The sequence below is a fragment of the Zonotrichia albicollis genome, chromosome 4 (assembly GCF_047830755.1).
Source record: "Zonotrichia albicollis isolate bZonAlb1 chromosome 4, bZonAlb1.hap1, whole genome shotgun sequence".
NCBI classification, from domain to species: domain Eukaryota; kingdom Metazoa; phylum Chordata; class Aves; order Passeriformes; family Passerellidae; genus Zonotrichia; species Zonotrichia albicollis.
In genome coordinates, this window is record NC_133822.1 from 71,546,507 (window position 1) to 71,563,835 (window position 17,329).

Below are 17,329 nucleotides of genomic sequence, written 5' to 3' on the forward strand. Positions count from 1 at the left end.
CAGTGTGCAATTCCTTACCTTCAAATTTATTTTACTGACCCCCACTTTGAAATAAAGTAGTATTGTGAATCTAAAACTCATGCTATTCAAAATATTCCTAATATTATGGGTCTAAACCAGATTTTTTTTTTTTTTTTTATTTTTTAATGGATTTTTCGTGAGATTATCCCACTGTCTTGAGCTTTTGCAAGGATGACTGTAGTATGCATCAGAAATGTCTCTGGTCTGTGTCTCACTGACACTGAACAAGGACTGGGATGGTTCTGTGTGGAGCTGTAATGCTGAGCCCACAATTAACATTTCTTACACTTACAATTAGACGCTACAACTTGACCCTTCTGCCCTTCTGATTTTATCACCAATCTTCTCTTTTGCTCTTCCGAAAACCTTCCTGCTCATTCTTAAATCAAATAAGAGCATTGTGAGGACAGCCCATTTGTACCTCTGTTTGAAGCACTGGGATCTCAAAAAACCGTTTCTATTTCCTGATGGGCTTCCATTTTCTCTTGTAAAAGCTTCAAACCAGACTCAACTTTTCCAAAAGAAATTCTGCAAGGTTGGTTGTAAAGTTTTGAATGTGTTAGATATGAGCTCAGGTTTTAGGAGTTAATTGTAGGTCTGTGAACATTAAAAACTTTAGGAGGTTGCTAGTAGAATTCACTACTAACACAGAAAAATGTACAGTTTCAGAAATTAGAAACTGTTTTTAGAAACCTAAACTACATTTTTAAAATTTATATCTAGCTGATTGATTTTACATCATTCTCAAGTATTTAATATGCATCCTGACAAAGTTTCATGTTAGTTGATCAACTGTTTTGAATAAGGAAAGAAAGGTTTTCATTCCTTGGAAATATTTCAAATACTGATCTGTTTGCACTCCTCTAGCGTTTTGAGAATTCCTTCCACAAAATGCCTTTGTTAGAACTCTGCTTTTTGTGGATTGGTGTTTTTTTGTCTTTTTTTTTTTTTTTTTTTTAATCAATTCAAAGTCTCTAGGCTAGTATTTCCAAAGGCATGTAGACCAAATCTCTCCCAGTGCACCTCAGAAATATCAGATCTGCAGAAGAGCTGACAGGTAAAATATAATTTTTTGCTCTTCACTCTAACCGATGTAACAGTAAATTCAGGGATGAGTATCCAAAAACATCCTATTTCCTGGGTCTTCCTAGTGCTGTTTGCCTTTCACCAAGCTCAAATGTGCATGAATAAATGAGGGGGACAAATTTCTAATAACCAAACTGGCAATTGTGCTTCTAACCCATTTAATATTTTTTTTCTCAAATGCCATAAACTTTTTGAAGATGCTGAATTTGTCAATGCAAATAACCTTAGATCCAAAAGAAATTCCATGGGTTTTTTTTTATTTTGGTTGGTTTTGTAAAATGTCTAGTTTGAGGAAATTAGCTAAGCCAAGCTTGTCTTCACACAAAAGTCACACTAAAGTAATTTGAATCGCTTTATAAATCGATTTTGTTAAACCGATGTGAACACTTGTTTGGACACTCCTAAATTGATTTTGTCCTGGCTTATATTGATTTAGCTTAAGTCAGGAAGGAATTCACTTAAGATAAATTAATGCAAGTCTGAAATAAAAAGTGCCCACATAGGGTTTGCATGGGCTTGTTAAATTGATTTAAAAATGCACTTTTAATTAAAGTGATGTAACTTTGTATAGGATAGGCCTAACACCACAGAGAGAAATCTTTGGTTTGCAGAAATGATGAGCTCTGTCATGTCCTGAAAGGGCTTTAGGTCTAGTTCAAGGTATTGCAAGGTTTCTACCTTGATACTTGAAATAGTTTACAGCAATTTTGCAAATGTGTAAACCTCCCCACTCAGAGAAAATACCCCTCTTCTCACTCTGACAATTTCCTGATTTTTCCAATCATCAGTATTGTTTCCATTAAGATGAAAGATTAGTGTGAAACAAAATCTGATTTCTGAACTTACAAAATCTGCACACACATTTTAACTTTTCAGCTCTGTGCTGCCTTTAAGCAAAACCATCTCGAAGACAACTTCCTTCATATCATAAAGACATTGATTTTGAAATAGGCAAGCACCTCTTGCATATATTGGGGACTAATTTCATGTTGAGGCACAATAGGACATTGGCTGGCTTCATAACTAGCACTCTCTTGCTAATGTAAAGCAATCAGTTTTCATTGTCCTGCTAATTGTTGAATTTCCATGTGCACTTCAATACACAATTACCAATTTTTCCTCAAATGTATTTGTCCAGCAAAGAGGGTCTAGACACCAGTGGCCTTGCAAAGTAACTCTGAATAATGAATTGGAAAAAAAGGCTGTAACCTTCATGGTGCTGCCTGGAATTGGCAATCAAAATCTGAGATTAAGCAGAAACCTCTATCTCAGGATGTGCCTTGTTTGCTGAACTCTTGCTTGATGCAAAGCACAGTTTGAAGGGACCTGCATTACACATTGGCTTGCAGAAATCACACCCATATCCGACTCCCTGGAAGAGAAAATAACAAAAATTACATGTTTTCAGAGACAAAGCTATTCATGGGACAGTAATCATAGCTGGTGTTGGAGGGGACACCCCTGCTGGAGTGCTGCTCTCCTTCCCATTCACAGATCACCCTCTGCAGTTGCTTTGTTCCTGTGGTATTCCCACTTCTTACCTTTGATTGCCCTGCAGGGAATATGATGCCCTGGATTCCCGAAGTTCAGCTCACTCATAAACCAGGAGCCCTTTGCTAATTGTAGACCTGGCAAAGTGGCTTTGGCACTGCTGAACCAGCCAGCTGTATTTTCCATGCAAGAGTTGTCATCTCTCTGCTGTCATCTAAATAAGTAGCTGAGCTTGGCCAATACCCGTTTCTTTCTGTTTCTCCCATAAATGAGGAAAACAAGCTTCATCTGCATAGTCCTTGTAATGTCCTATCTTAACTTTTGCTTTTCTTCACAGACACAAACAAAAAGTAGTTTCTTAAATGCGTGCACTATTTGTTATTTGTATTATTCTGCTTGGCACTCTAACTTCCATCTTTGCTAAAATCTGGAAGGCAGCTGGCAACAGTACTTTGGAAAGAGTGGGATTCCTGTCCTTTAGGTATAGCATTCCTACTAACACCTTTCAAAATGAGATTTACCCTTCTGTTGCTGCCAGTAGCTGACAGGTTCTATTTGTAATGCATTTCTATATCAGTGCTTTAGGAGCTGTCCCTCGTTCTGCAGCTGTGTATTTGCTTTCTCTTTCCCAAGAGCTCAAGTTTGTGCCTCTCTATATTTAATTTCATCTTGGTCCTGTGAATGTTAGAGAGATCCATAGAAAGGTCAAGTGGGATGGGTCACTGAGGCTAAGCTGCTTCATTGCCAAATTTAGTTTCAGGCGAATTTGTGCAATGGACTAGAATATTTGCAAAATATTTATTCCTGTCACACAGGTGTTTTTTCAAGCGTTGCATTTCTAACACTGGACTGTATTTTAACAGTGAAAAAAAACTCTGCTGAAGTCTTAAGCTTACTGAAGTGTAAGGAAATGACTTAAGAAAGAAAGGTACACTTACTGCAGGAGTCACTGGCTCAGTTTCCACTGCCTGAAGAGTGCCTACATGGCTTCAGTGAACTCTTGAGTTTCATTAGTTAACTGGACTGTCTTGTTCACACTTTTGTTGGGTTTTTTTTGTTTGGTTGTTTTTTAGTTTGGTTTTTTTTTGTGTGTGTTTGTTTTTCTACAGACGTTTGTGCTATATTGCATCTAAGCAAGTCTCATGGTAAGTCTGAGGATTTTAATTTTCTTATTCTTGACTTCGGGGTCTTTTGGAATAGGTTCATCTAGTTTTAAAAGGCATTCTTCTTAAGTTTATTTTCACCTAGAATGTTGTGATTCTTCCCTAACCATGTCCCACCTTTTTTACAGATACCCACAGATTCCACAGTTAGGCTTTTCTTTGCTATGATTCTTAATAAATCTGTAACTTTGAACAGCTGTAGCTACTGAAGGCACCCCTTTTGAGACTGGTGGTTAGCCGTACACATTGAAGATGTACAAATTCAGCTACCATCAAGAAAGACGTAAAAAAGAAAATTATGAGTTGTAGCAATCAGCAACAAATAAAAAATATTAAGAAAAAAAAAAAGGAAAGAAATCAGAGATGGGTCCTTAGTAGAGTTTATTCAGAGAACATGCCCTGTACACAGAAGCATGAAAGTACAGAAATCAGTTTCAGCAGTCAAATGGAATCCTAGAGAAAGGGATATCATGGGAATGAGTGACATCAGGATCAAAGTGCACAGATAAGAAGGGAAGAATTTCATTGAGGTGGCTGCATTTGCAGTGTGTGCTAAAGGACTGTCTCCCCATCCAGCTCTGTCACTGCAGGAAACAAAACACAATGAGGAGCAGGAGGAGAGGGATGAAAAATAGAACATTATGAATATAAAGCTATGGATAATGATGGAAGCATAAACATAGAACAGGAAATTGTTCTTAAGAACACACAAACACCCACTACCTGCTTGTGGAGCTTGTTTTTCCTTGAATATTGTTGCAAGCTCTCTTGCAAGAAAACATTTGATCTCTTTTTAAGTTTTGATATAAGACTTTGAAGTTCAAGACCATGCACCAGATTTTTATTTGATTCCAACTACCTTCAATTTGGAGAAACTGAGGACAGATGCTACCTGAAAGCAGAGGAAGGAAGGACTAACTTGTGGTTTATATTATAAACCTTCAGAGTCTATAAATGTTAAACTTGATCTGATCTATTATCACTTATTCTTTTCTTAGAGGTCTCTCTGGTCACCACTTGCTGTGTGTGAGAAAGGCTAGCAAAAAGTTGAGAATCAAGGTAAAATGTTTTATTATTTAAGGTTTTCTTAATTGTGGTGTTAAAAAATAATTCTATGCAGAACAAGCTTAAGAGCAGCAGATACCTAAGAAACTGTCAAATAGCACTGTTAACTATAATAATTTATCCTATAATTTAATGTAGCCCTGACCCCTGTCATGAGTTAATACACCATGAAGAACAGTGTGCAAAAAACATGCTTATTAATGAATTGGAGAAATAATGTGACATTGTTTTTTGCCATTTCCCAGGAAATATCTTAATAGTGGAGTTAGCAGAGCCTAGACAATTTTTGCTATGTAATTATGTCTGTCCATATCTTACTAACTTGTGCTGTGATTAAAAGGTTTGTAATATTAATTATTCTATCGGACTCCAATTGGTTGATTCAAGCCAAGAGCAACAGTATGGAGGAACCCTGCATCCTGCACTCTTATTTTCTCTATTTTTGCCAATGTTATAACTAAAAATTCTTTGTAAATGCTAGCTACAGATGTACACATTCACCACTGGTATGGCTATGTAAAATACAAAATTCCTCAGAGAATTAAATTATTCTTTTACTAATGATCATCTCTTCTGGTTGCTGGGTTGCACAAGGCCCTAAAGTCATTGGAGCTGTTCTAGAATTTCTCTGCATGTAGGCAGGTAATTCATACGAGGGTTGACATGCAAGGGGAAAGGCTGGCTGTTGGTGCTGTGATATTCCAGATATTGCTGTATCCTGTCTATTTTCTGTCCAGTCTTGCAGTTCATGTCCTGTCATTGATGCTTTGGCCCAGGTGATGTGCTAGGCTTTAATTACCAGGGAAGAGTATTCCTGCATCTTAGAGAAGCTGTTTGAAAATACCAGTCTGTGCTCACATATTTTAATTCTGAAAAACCCAAATTAAGATGTGGGATATTAAATAATTTTCCTTTCACATTATATCTGGTAGCATGTTGGCATTAGTAATGTGGAACTCTGGCTAAAGACTCCTGATGCTGAAAAATCATATCAAAATTGAGGATAAGTTCCTTTCATAACTGGTCTGGAGCTGTACTCTGAGTTTTCCTTGAGTTTTTAGGACACATGTGTCTTAAACTGAGAAGTTTCAGTCAAAAAGAATTTGTGCCAAGAATTCTGAGAGCTGTGGAAAGGTGCAGCTTTAGGATAGTGAGTGTGTCCAGAAAAAGGAGACCCACCCAGCAGGCAACTTCCATGGGGGGTCCTGTTGCTGTAACCACAGGGCTGGAAAGAATGAGTTCTCTTCTCTAAGAAAAAAAAAAAAAAAAAAGTGTTTCTAGGCATCTAACAATACTGTAGAGTAGTTATACTATAAAATGGAGAGAATTCCCCATACAGCTTCATTTTTCAAAAATTGAAACCTTAAATTTTGTTTTTTAAGTATCTGATTAGAAACCTCCGCTCAGAGTCAACAAAATATTTTTTATGATACATAGCTTCAGTTTCCAATCAAATGTTTGGACATCGAAGCCAGTGGAACTCTTGGACAAATCCAAAAGGTTTTTTGGGGTTTTTGGTAATTCCCTTGGAAATGGACAGCCCTAAATTGTTTGATTTTTCCAGATCAATGAAAGCTAACAAGTTCTCCCTGATATTGTATCTGACTACTTGCTTAACAATGGACTTCATGGGGTAAATTCAAGCAGTTTTAAAAGGCATTGCTTTGTTTGCTTGAGCGTTTAGTAAGAATTTTTGGGCACCAACTTTCCTACTAATTTTCCTGTAGAAATGCTGGGTCATTTTGCACTTACTTGATTCCTCTGAGGTTTTCTAATTTGACTTGAATACCTTGCTCAATAGCAGTGGAAGGGTTAACTGTCTGGGTGTTTTTAGGTTTGCACTGTACACAGGGACTTGACATTTTCACACTAATTAAAGCAGCCTGCCTCAGTCCCTCTGTACATGTAACTCATATTTAATTCAATGGAATCGTTGAGGGTGCATTGGTGGAAGAGTTGGGTCCATACTTGTCCTATTGTGATAATCAGGAAATGTCTTATCCAGTGGTATATTCCATTTACCCACAGCCTGAGTATGGAAATATTCAAGTTTTTGAAATATTTTGCCTAAATTAAATATTTGTATTAAAGAGAGAAGTCTTAAAGATTTCCTTTAATCCAAATTTTCCATAATTTGGGACTTGAACAAATCCAAGAGCACCACCTCCAGTACAGTAATGCTGTTGTTGCAGTTTTTGCTTCTGGCATGCAATATAAGTAGTACTCATCTTCCAAGAGTATGTGACTTTATGGATTATGGATATGAAAATATTTTATGGATTTAATTTCATATTTAAGTGGATGTTTTCTGGAATGCCATGTAGAAGTGTGTCCTTTTCCTTTCAGTTGCAGAAAATATGAAGACTTCTGGTGTCTCTGAGGTACCTTTTATATGTTTGCAAAACAAAAACCAGGTGCTCTGGCTACCTCTAGACTTAAGGTTGCACTCACAACATAATGATTAGAGAATCATGGAATGCTTTGAGTTGGAAGGGATCTCAAAGGTCTTCTTATTCCAACTGCACTGCCATGGACAGGGACATGTTCCAGTAGACCAGGTTATTCAAAGCCTGGCCTAGAACACTTCCAGGGATGGGGCATCCACAAATTCTCTGGCCAACCTTCTCCAGTGCCTCACCATCCTCACAGTAAAGAATTTTTTCTTCATATCTAAATCCACCCTCTTTCAGTTCAAAGCCACTCCCTCTTGCCCTTGCAAAAACATGCCTCTCCAGCTCTCTTGTAACCCCCTTTAGGTACTGGAAAGTGCTGTAAGGGCTCCCCAGAGCCTTCTCTTCTCCAGTTGGAACCTTAACTCTTTAATAGAAGCCCGTCTTCACAGGAGAGGTGCTCCTCCCTTCTCATTATGCATTCCAACAGGTCTGTGACCTTATGTTGGGAGTTGCTGAGCAGAACTCCTGATGGGAGCATGTTTTCTTTCTAATCCTGGCCCAGAAGCTCTTGGTTGGCCCTTCACCCATCCCCAGGTGGAACACCCTGTACTTCAGAGGGTCATTGGCTAAGGGGGTGACAGCCCCTCCTCATCTTCCCTGCCTTTTCTTGCCAGAGAACCCTGTGTTTTTCCATTCCAGTGGAAAAGGAGCCATCCCAGGAGCCATCCCAGCACATCTCTGGAGTGACAGTGAGATGTCAGCCTTGCAGGCACATGCACTCCTGTCTCAGTCCTCCTATTCCCCATCCTGTGTGAGTTTGCATTGAGGCATTTTGGCTGATCAGGCTACCTTTTCCTGGCAGAATGCTACTTCAATTCAAGCTTATTTAAAGTTCTTTAGGTACAGTTTCTGCCTTGATCAATAGAAGAAAATAAAAACTGAGGAGGAACAAAAGAAACCTCTGCTGATTTCCATTTCAATATAAAAACATTTAGTAGCTAAATAATCATCTATTCCATCTTGAGACTGCTGTGAGCACTCACTGGTGTACAAAATTTCTTCCTTAAAGTCTGTGGAAATGTTGAACTATGTGTCTTAATATAGTTTCTTATATTTTAGTGAAAAGGCAGCTGTAGATGTCATCATGACTATGGACTTTTATAGTGCTGTAAAAATTCAGTGTCATCATAAATTCATGCTGCTGAAAATGTCGACATTTATGGCAACTTCTACAAGGGCATATTTTAGAATTATATTAAAACTTTATGCAGCAACTTTTATTTAGTTAAAAAAGTAAGATTATAAAGCCAAACATTTGCTCTCATTTTAGAACAAAGAGGCGTGACAAATAGTTTATTAAAAAGAGAGAAAAACGAAAAGGGTTTACAAAGCAGATCAGTCAGACTCTCAAAATACAAGACTTGAATCCTGTTTATCTGAAACCACATAAGTGAGGCAAAAAAATTTCATACATTGTTCTTAACAGAGATTGCTTATAATTTGGTCATATATCACGTGTAGAGAAAATATGTAGTAGAACACTACTTTGAGGGCTCAGCATGTCTTACATGATCAGCACTGAAAAATCCTTAGTTTTACCTGGTTTTTAGGACTTCTGAAGCAAGTGAGCTTTAATATTCCTCGTAAGATTAAGAAATAATGGAAATCTGGGTTCCTAAATCTGCTAAAATTTGAGCTGTGATGCTGCAGCCCTTTGGGAATCTCTCTGAAAAGAACTCCATGGACCCCAAATTAGAATAACACTGCACGCTGAAACTTCCCATCCAGAACAGTTGCTTGAGAAGCTCCTGATCCAGGTCTCATGCACACAGTTAAATCATTTATTTCAGATGGGTTATTTCACAGAAACTAGCCTAAAGAAAAAGTGCCAGAAGTGGGAGAAGGTAAAGTGGGAGAAGGTGCCTTTTGGGTTTGGTTTTTTTTTTCCCTCATTGAAGATATTCAGGAACTATCAACTAACTTTTCCTGAGTTTCCATCAACTTTCATCGAAGCAGCTTCAGAGGCTGTTGTACCTCAGAGGACAAAATATATTGAGTATTCCCTCAAAACAGTGACATTTATGTTTCAGCAGAGCTTTAGGGACTGAGTTTAGGGACTGAGCACATTCCTACTGAAGTCACTGAGATAGCCCTATTAATTTCCTTGCAGCAATAGCTGCCACTAATGCTGAAAAGAACTGACTCAAAGGCTTGAACTTTTATACTAATGCATAAAGAATGTGTGGAATGAATTTTATGACCCCTGTGTTCAGATTTGCCTAAATATTATATATAGGGACCATCTTTCTCTATGTTTAATGGCAGTTTTACTTCTGCATCTCTACAGCTTTCCATGCACACTTCTCCAGCATGTTTGATTCTCTTCTCAGAAAAAAAAAGCCCCAAAAACAGAGCCTCTCTGAAAGCACAGCTAAATAGTTGCAGCAAAATAATATAAAAGAGATGACAAATATTTATCAAATAGTCTTCTTTCTCTAGGGGTTATCCACAAAGTTGCCTTGCCAATAATTTCAAAAGCTGGGAATGTGGAACAATACTTAGTTCCACATTATATCTTAGTGGAACTTAATATCTAAGCTTAATATCTTAGATATTTTTTAATGTGATGTGGAGTAGTAAAATACAATGAAGAGGATTTTTTTCCTCTTACAATTGTCAAAATTTGAGATAATTTTTAAGTAAAGGAACGAAAAGACTCAGAATACAGAAAAAAAATGATACAGAAAAAAAAGTCTGTCAAATGTTTTGATACAGAAAAAAAAGTCTGTTTGCATCTACTAAATTATAGAAAAGTTCAAAGACAGCTTAACCTTGTAAAAATGTTACCTCTGTAATGCTGCCAAGATCAGTAGCTGTACGAATTATTACTTTGACTAGAACACATGACTTTTTCCAGATTTTATCAAACTCATGCATTCCTTAATTGGTGATTTTCATATGCTAGTGATTTCATAAATTGATGATTCATTTCCTCTTTCATTCAAAATCCCAGCTTTTTAAAACCTCATGCATTTTTCTGCCCTCAGAATCATAACATTCAGCTCAGGCATTATCTGGTGAATATTCCAGATTTGATGCATCCCAAATCAGAATTTATTGGAAAACAGTAACAATTATTTTATGTTCAATGTCTAAAATGAAACATAGGACCATAGTAATGGCCCTCTGTTAAGGTTGCTCTTCCCATTGTAGCAAACAGGATGAAATTATTTTCAGAAACAGGTATGGGGTCCACATCAATAAAAATAATCTTTGCAAAAGTGGAAAAAATGTATTGAAGTTAAATTGATGGAGTAGGTAATTATGATAAAAGCTATTTTTCTCATTCTTGGTAGACAGATTTTTTTAGACCATGTTTAAACTTTCACCTGGTAACCTATTTATTAGTATTATTTGTTGATTCTAGACACCTTGCTCACCTTGAAACCATGTGAATGTTTGGCCTCATATGGCAATGGATTTTGAAAGAAACTTTTGCCTTTCAGTAAACATACCACCTACCTGGATTTGAAAATTCACCTTTTCTGCATTTTGAAAATCTATTTCAGCTGGACAAATGTACCTCCTCTGCTGAAAGAGAAAATCTTCTCAGATGCATGGTGAAGCACATAAGGCATCACTCCTATTTTTTGAAAAGCTTCTCCATTTATTAGCTCAATGAAATGCAAAGATATAGGAGCATGTAAACCAATAATAGCTATTCAGTCTAAACTCTAAGGATAACTTACTATGGGCACTGGAGGCTGAGATAGGATGTTGTATTTGCATACATACAGTATATGGAGAACTGTTCTGTTTTATGGAGCAGCAATCATATTTAGTTTAATGTCTTATAAGTCCCATAAAATGACATTAAGAAATTTTGCTATTTGGCTGGTGAACAATCTAAGCAGTGGTGTTAACTCATCATAACACCCTTACTCTGAAAGCTCAAGCCTCATAAAATTTGGGATATAAATATGCCAGCTCAACTGAACGAGATCAGAGATCTTGCATATATTCTTTCATAGGGTGGCATCCAAAAATCTGCTGCTCACCTAAATCTTTTAAGAATTTCTACCATTTTTAGGCTACTTGGGAGTCTTAATCTCAGAAAAATCACACTCTTGCCCTTTTGTTTCTAGACATATCCAGTCACTTAGCAGACAACCTAGCAGGTTTGGACAGTGCTGGTGGATGTGACATGACCTCTGAGAGTCCTGTGCTCTTGAAATGGCAGGTGAGTAATAGGAAACATTCCTAGGTAATCTAAAATGATATGAGATGATTTCTGGAGTGTAGGAGCAAAAGCACAAGGTAATGACAATAACACAACTGCAACAGCACGTTAATCACTTTTCTTTTTAAAGGAAGATGATTAACGTTTGAGATTCCCTTTAATTTTTACTTGTAGATTTAAGGCTGACCTGACATAAACCTGAATAGTGTCTGATGATGCTAATCATGAGCTCTGCCAACCCAAAATAACAGCAACTTGAGTTCAGCATTCTCTTTTATGCTCATTGTTCATCTCTGTTTTGATTTGTGTCCTTCTCCTGATGCATGAGGCTCTTCCAGGTGGTAGCAGGAGGAGTTACAAATGTTCCTTAGCAAGGACACAGATTTTGCTCCTGGCTAGGCTGATAACCCACATTTGCAGTGACAAACAGGCTCTCTCTAAGCCTCAATGCACTGGCCTCCCAGTCCTGCACCAAAACTCCATCTGGGCTCTGCTTTCTAGTCAAACCCCTCCCAAAGTCTTTATGGTGGATGTTGACTCCATATGGGTCTTCTCTGAATTTTTCTGTGGTTTCACAGATGAGTAGAGGTGATATCCAAGAAATCACTCACCCATGGGGACAATTTGCCAGAAGCTGATAATAACCTTCTGGAAAATCTGTGATTTTATGCAAGAAGGGCTCCTCACTTGGGGCACACACTTGGTTCACCCAAAATATCTTTATGTTTAATGAAAGCTAAAGGTATGAGGTGCAGGAAAGTCAGCTGGGTCTGCTGTGCATCACTTTTGGGTTTGTAGCTTGAACTCATTAATGGCATTCTCTTTAAAAGTTCCTGCTGCCAAATGCTGTTTGCTTTTGCCTTTGGAACTGTCTGCATTGACAATGAGACTCATCTTGAAAGTTATCCACATTTATACAGGTTGTGCAAAGGATGAGGCCTTGAAATTCCATCTAGGTTTTGTTCTCTGAAATTGTTTCTAAGATCACAAAAATATTTCAGATTAAAATTTTCAGTCTGCATAGCAACTTTTCTTTTGGTGCTGCATAGACAAAAAAAAAAAAGCATCTGGTTTCAATAAGCTTCATTAATTTATCAAGGATTCAAATTGCTTTTAAAATTACATATATGCAGACTAATTCAGATTAATATTTTAATATCAGCTAAAAGTTCATGGTTTTTCTGGAGATTTTAAGAGGCTGAGTAACTTTATTCTTTCTATTAGAAGAAACAAGAAAGAAGTGCTGTTTTCACAGTATTTCCAGTGCTTATGTGAGTACCAAAAGTCTCATTTCTGAACTAAGTGTGGACTTTCATGTCATCACTTTTATTTCCTGGAGACCTGCACTAACTTAATCCCAACTCAACAGTATTTAGACATTCAGATAAATTTTAAATAAGCTTCTATACTTCTGGTGATCACTCAAACAGTCTCTCAACCTTTTGTGGTTCACCCATCAGCAGTTAATATCACATTAAAAGCTGACAAATAATGTTGCATTTCACTGTGACTTGTACAAGCTAGGTAACCTGCCCATTAATTATCTGCTGCTTCTCACTTAGCATCATTCTCTTGCCATAATAATAAAAGGACTAAAGATTGGATGCAGCTAAAATTAGTTTTTTATTAGTAGACAACTGAGTCTTCTTCATACTCTCTAACCTGGAGGAATAGAAAAGCATTTTGATTATGCAGTGCAAAAAAATTATTTAATTCATGAAAATAAAATACCTTTATAAAGCAGTAAATTCACCTAAAGTGAATCAATTTTTTTTCCTCAAAAAAATACCCTTTCCTGCAACAAATACACTCTACAGGATTTTCTTTTTTACTTCAGAAGAAATTACTTGATATAAAAGAAGAAAGTAAAGTGATTTCTTTTGCTTTTCTTTCCCAAAAGCATAAACTTATTTGATTTTCAACAGCCAAAAACATTGGATAACGTTTTTTTTCCTGGGAATGAAAAATATTTTCATTGAATTACCAAAAGCATTTCCAGTGCTAATCTTCACTGGGAAGATGGTGAGATTTTGGCCTCTGTAATGGTGCTGCACAAGGAAGATGGAGCCACAATCTATTCACTTTGAAACTCTCCTCCATCAAAGTAAGTGTTTTTCATATTTTTATCAAAGACAAAGGCACTTGAGATGAAAGATCTTATTCTCTTCTGTTGCTCCATAGACTCACTGGCACAAGCACAAAGCAGTTGCAACATGATACTAAATGTGAATTGTATAATTTGCACTCATTTTGCATTTCTGATGAAGGGCAATCTGAAGAAAATTAACCTGGGCTTTATTAAAGCACACATACAATTCTTATCTTTGTAGGTGGGAGATAATTGTATCTTTATGGGTAGTTTTGATACACACACAGAGCCATGAAAAGCAAATTAATGGGGTTTAAGATGCATTTCTAAATGAACTGAACAAAAGCCTTTAAACAGCTTTGATCCCTCATGTCCTCATTACATCAATTTGAGGCTGATGCAACTGGAGGGGAGGGCTGCTGATCACGAGCTTGGGGCTCCAGGGCTCTGTCCTTTGTGGGGCTGTGTGCAGTGGGGAACCACAGGGTGGGGTGAAGGCAGCTTTCCATCTCCTCCAGATTCCCTGGGGAGCATGGGAGCGCATCCCAGCTCCCCAGCCATGCCCCAGGATGCAGGGATGGTGGGGATGCTGCACCCAGTGCCTGGGGAGGGGCTGTGTGCTGTCCAGGAGCTCCCACAGGGTCAGTCCTTGTTGGGAAGGATGGAAGTTTGACAAGAAAGTCTCACAGACATGTACGCTTGGCAGAAAGATTTTTAAATATAGAATCTGAAGATGGAATAGAATAGAAACAAGTTTTGATATGGAAGAAAAGAATTGCTGAGGCAGTCTTACTGGATAACCAAGGAGGCAAAGGGTGTGTTAGTTAGAAGGGGTTTTTATGGCTTAGAGCAAAGGATAAAACCCCCTCAAACAAGAAGATGTTTTACCAAGCAGAAAGATAGCACAGGCAAACAAGCCTGCTGATGTGGCAAGCAGAAAAAAAGGTCTCAGAATTTTCCACTGCAAGAAAACTAAAAAACAACTTCTAGCTTAAACTGTAATGTACTAACTTTTAGTGATTGGAGAATAGTAACATGAATATGGTAATTACAGTAGTTATGATAGGCTATAGATAATAGTTAAGGTATAGATTGGTTCTTCTGTATTAAGATGCTCAGCAAAGAAAAGTATATAATGTAATGTAACCAAAACCAAAGGGTCTCCAGGCCTGCCTGCAGCTGCAGCTGACAGCTGTGGGCACAGGCTCTGTCACCCATGATCCTGGACTGCTATAAGGTCTTGGATGGAATAAACTGCATTTTGAAGAGCTGCCTGGACTCCAACATCTCTCATTCAGACTCTTACAAGTCCCAGCTCCAGATCTGGCACCGAAAGCTCCATGACTTTCATGCTATCAGCTGGGATGGAACTGGGACTTCCAAGCTCAGTTCCTCACCCTCACAGCCACTGTGGGCTTCAGCTTTCAACCTTTTGCTTATCTTTGTCCTGCTGGTTGGAGGCTGGGTTCCTTCCCTCTTGGAGATGGTCTGAGCGCACAAGTCCCCACTTTGTTTCAAGAGATCTAGTTATAAAATTTTCTCAGCGAGACCAAACACCCTAAGACTCTCTCTGGGAACCATTTCTTGTGATTGTTGGCATTTATTGCCTGATAGTTTCAGCCTTTTACCATCTTGCTGTTTACAAATGGATCAAAAGGAAGTGCAAATCATTAGAAGTAGCAGCGCAAAGTCGCTCGTTTTGGCAAAATCCCGCCTGCTGTCATTTTCCATAGTTAAGACTTTTGCCTGAAGCCTTGAATGTCTCACCCTGACACCAGCCTGCAGTAATTAATCATTAAACAGTGATTGAGGCAGTGGACCCCAGAAAATATCTTCATATTCTACCATATGCTGGAGCCAGCTGCAGCAAGCACTTGGAGAGAAGCTGCACAGAGGAAAACGCTGCCTGACAGTCGCCTGCTGTGAAGTCCAAGCACAGAGAGCCTCTAACGAAGGGCCATAGACAGACTGTTTGCTTGTACTGACCTTCATTACCTGAGATTGTTTAGAAGGCAAAATGTCAGTGTTAATGCGCTAGAATTTTAAGCATTATCGCATTTTAATGACCATTTCCAGCCTCTCGCATAGCCGCAATGTGGAACAGAAATGTGGATCAGCGTAAGGAAAGGTTATAACAACAATAACAGCAACAATAATGAGGAATGGGCAGATGTGCTTTGCCTAATTTCAAACTCCCCCAGAGCATCTCAGATTTGGAATTAAGACTGTTTTTCACCCACCCGAGGTTCATGTTTTATCTGGGGCTGGCCCAGTGCCACGGCTGGGCAGTGACAGGGCACAGCAGCCCTGCAGAGCTGGGAGGGAGCCTGCCTCCAGCCCTGGCCAGGCTGGCAGATCCCTGCAGACAGGGTGGGGTCTACAGCAGGGTGGGGGAAAGGCAGCGGGCACCCTCTGGGTTATGGATCCAGGGCAGCTTCCAGGCTGCACACTGATATTATGGTTTCAGAAGTCCCACAAATCATAGAGTCACAGAATGGTTGGGGTTGGAAGGCAAATCTGAAGATCCTCTCATCTCAAACCCTTGACACAGGCAGGGACAGGTTTCACTAGACCAGGATGCTCAGTAAGACACAGGTGTTTTCCTAAAAACCACAGGTATCCTGGGTTTATCTCATACTGATGCTTTGTGAAGGCTGCCCTAGAACAGAGGCTGGACAGAGCTCCAGAATAAAGCAGGGATTTATTAAGAGTATCTCCTCCATGGATCCACCTTGGGCAGCACCAGAGCCCAGCCAGGGCTGCACCCAAGATGAACCAAAATGGCCCCAAAATGCACGAGGGGCACGGGCTCTGTCCCTGGGATCAGTTCTGCTCCATTTGCACCTTGCAGTTCATTGTCCCATTCCAGCTTTAGCCCAGGCAGTCCCACCCTGCTTGTTTTTCTCTCTCCAGCCCACGGGGTTTGTGCTCCTGGGCTGAGATTTGGGTCATTTGTCCTTGGTGCCCAGCTGGAGCAGGAATTGTTTTGTCTCCCTGCTCTGTGCACAGAGCTCACGGTGCCCTCAAGTGAAGCTCAGACCCACACACTAAACCAGCACAGAATCTGAAAATATAAAAGCTAAAACCTGAGGCATCAATACACCTTCCACAGGTTGTCTTCTTTGTGTGGTCTGCCCTCCACCACATACAAGCAAACAGCCAGCTGTGGAAGAGACATCATTTAAGGGATGTTCCCTTTTCAAATTACAGGCTTTGATATTCTGCTCTTTGTTAGAAGACACAGAATGCTTGCCATTTGGGCTACTGACATTTCTGCAGACACACTAGAAATGTTTTAAAGGCTGAGACCTGTAACATTTTCTTTCAAACTTGCCTCCTAGAATGCATGATGGCACTTCTCTTTGTCAGAGTGCTGGAAGTGTCTTTCTCTGACTGCTTGGAATGCCTCTGGTTGCTTATGCAAACATAAGTCTCCATCCACAGCCTTCCTTAAGAACAGAAAATAACTTTCAGGCAAATCTGTTATGGGGATCCCACAGATCTCACTTTTCCATTAGAAATCAAGCAAGCATTTTTCCCTCCTCTATTCATGCTTTGCAAAAGAAGTTAATCACACCTACATGGTATAAAACATCTTTGTTTCCAGTGGACCTTTTTGTCAACAGCAAGAGCTATAACATTAAAGGAACTAATTTTCCATGCAAATTATAGCTATACTGTGATTATTTTTTGCCCCATGACATTGTGGCATTCAAAAATATGAATGGCTTCAAAATGAATTCTGGGAAACTGATGTAAGGAAAGTTCAACTGAAAATATT

At 38.8% G+C, this 17,329-nt stretch overlaps 1 long non-coding RNA gene across 1 annotated transcript; it reads left to right on the forward strand.

Annotated features, from left to right (window-relative positions):
• The first annotated feature begins 3,705 nt into the window (after window positions 1-3,705).
• LOC141728940 (uncharacterized) lies at window positions 3,706-12,758 on the forward strand. The gene is made up of 4 exons (XR_012580197.1): window positions 3,706-3,743; window positions 4,760-4,820; window positions 11,365-11,459; window positions 12,684-12,758. It is a non-coding gene; the product is annotated as an uncharacterized LOC141728940 (long non-coding RNA).
• The last annotated feature ends 4,571 nt before the right edge of the window (window positions 12,759-17,329 follow it).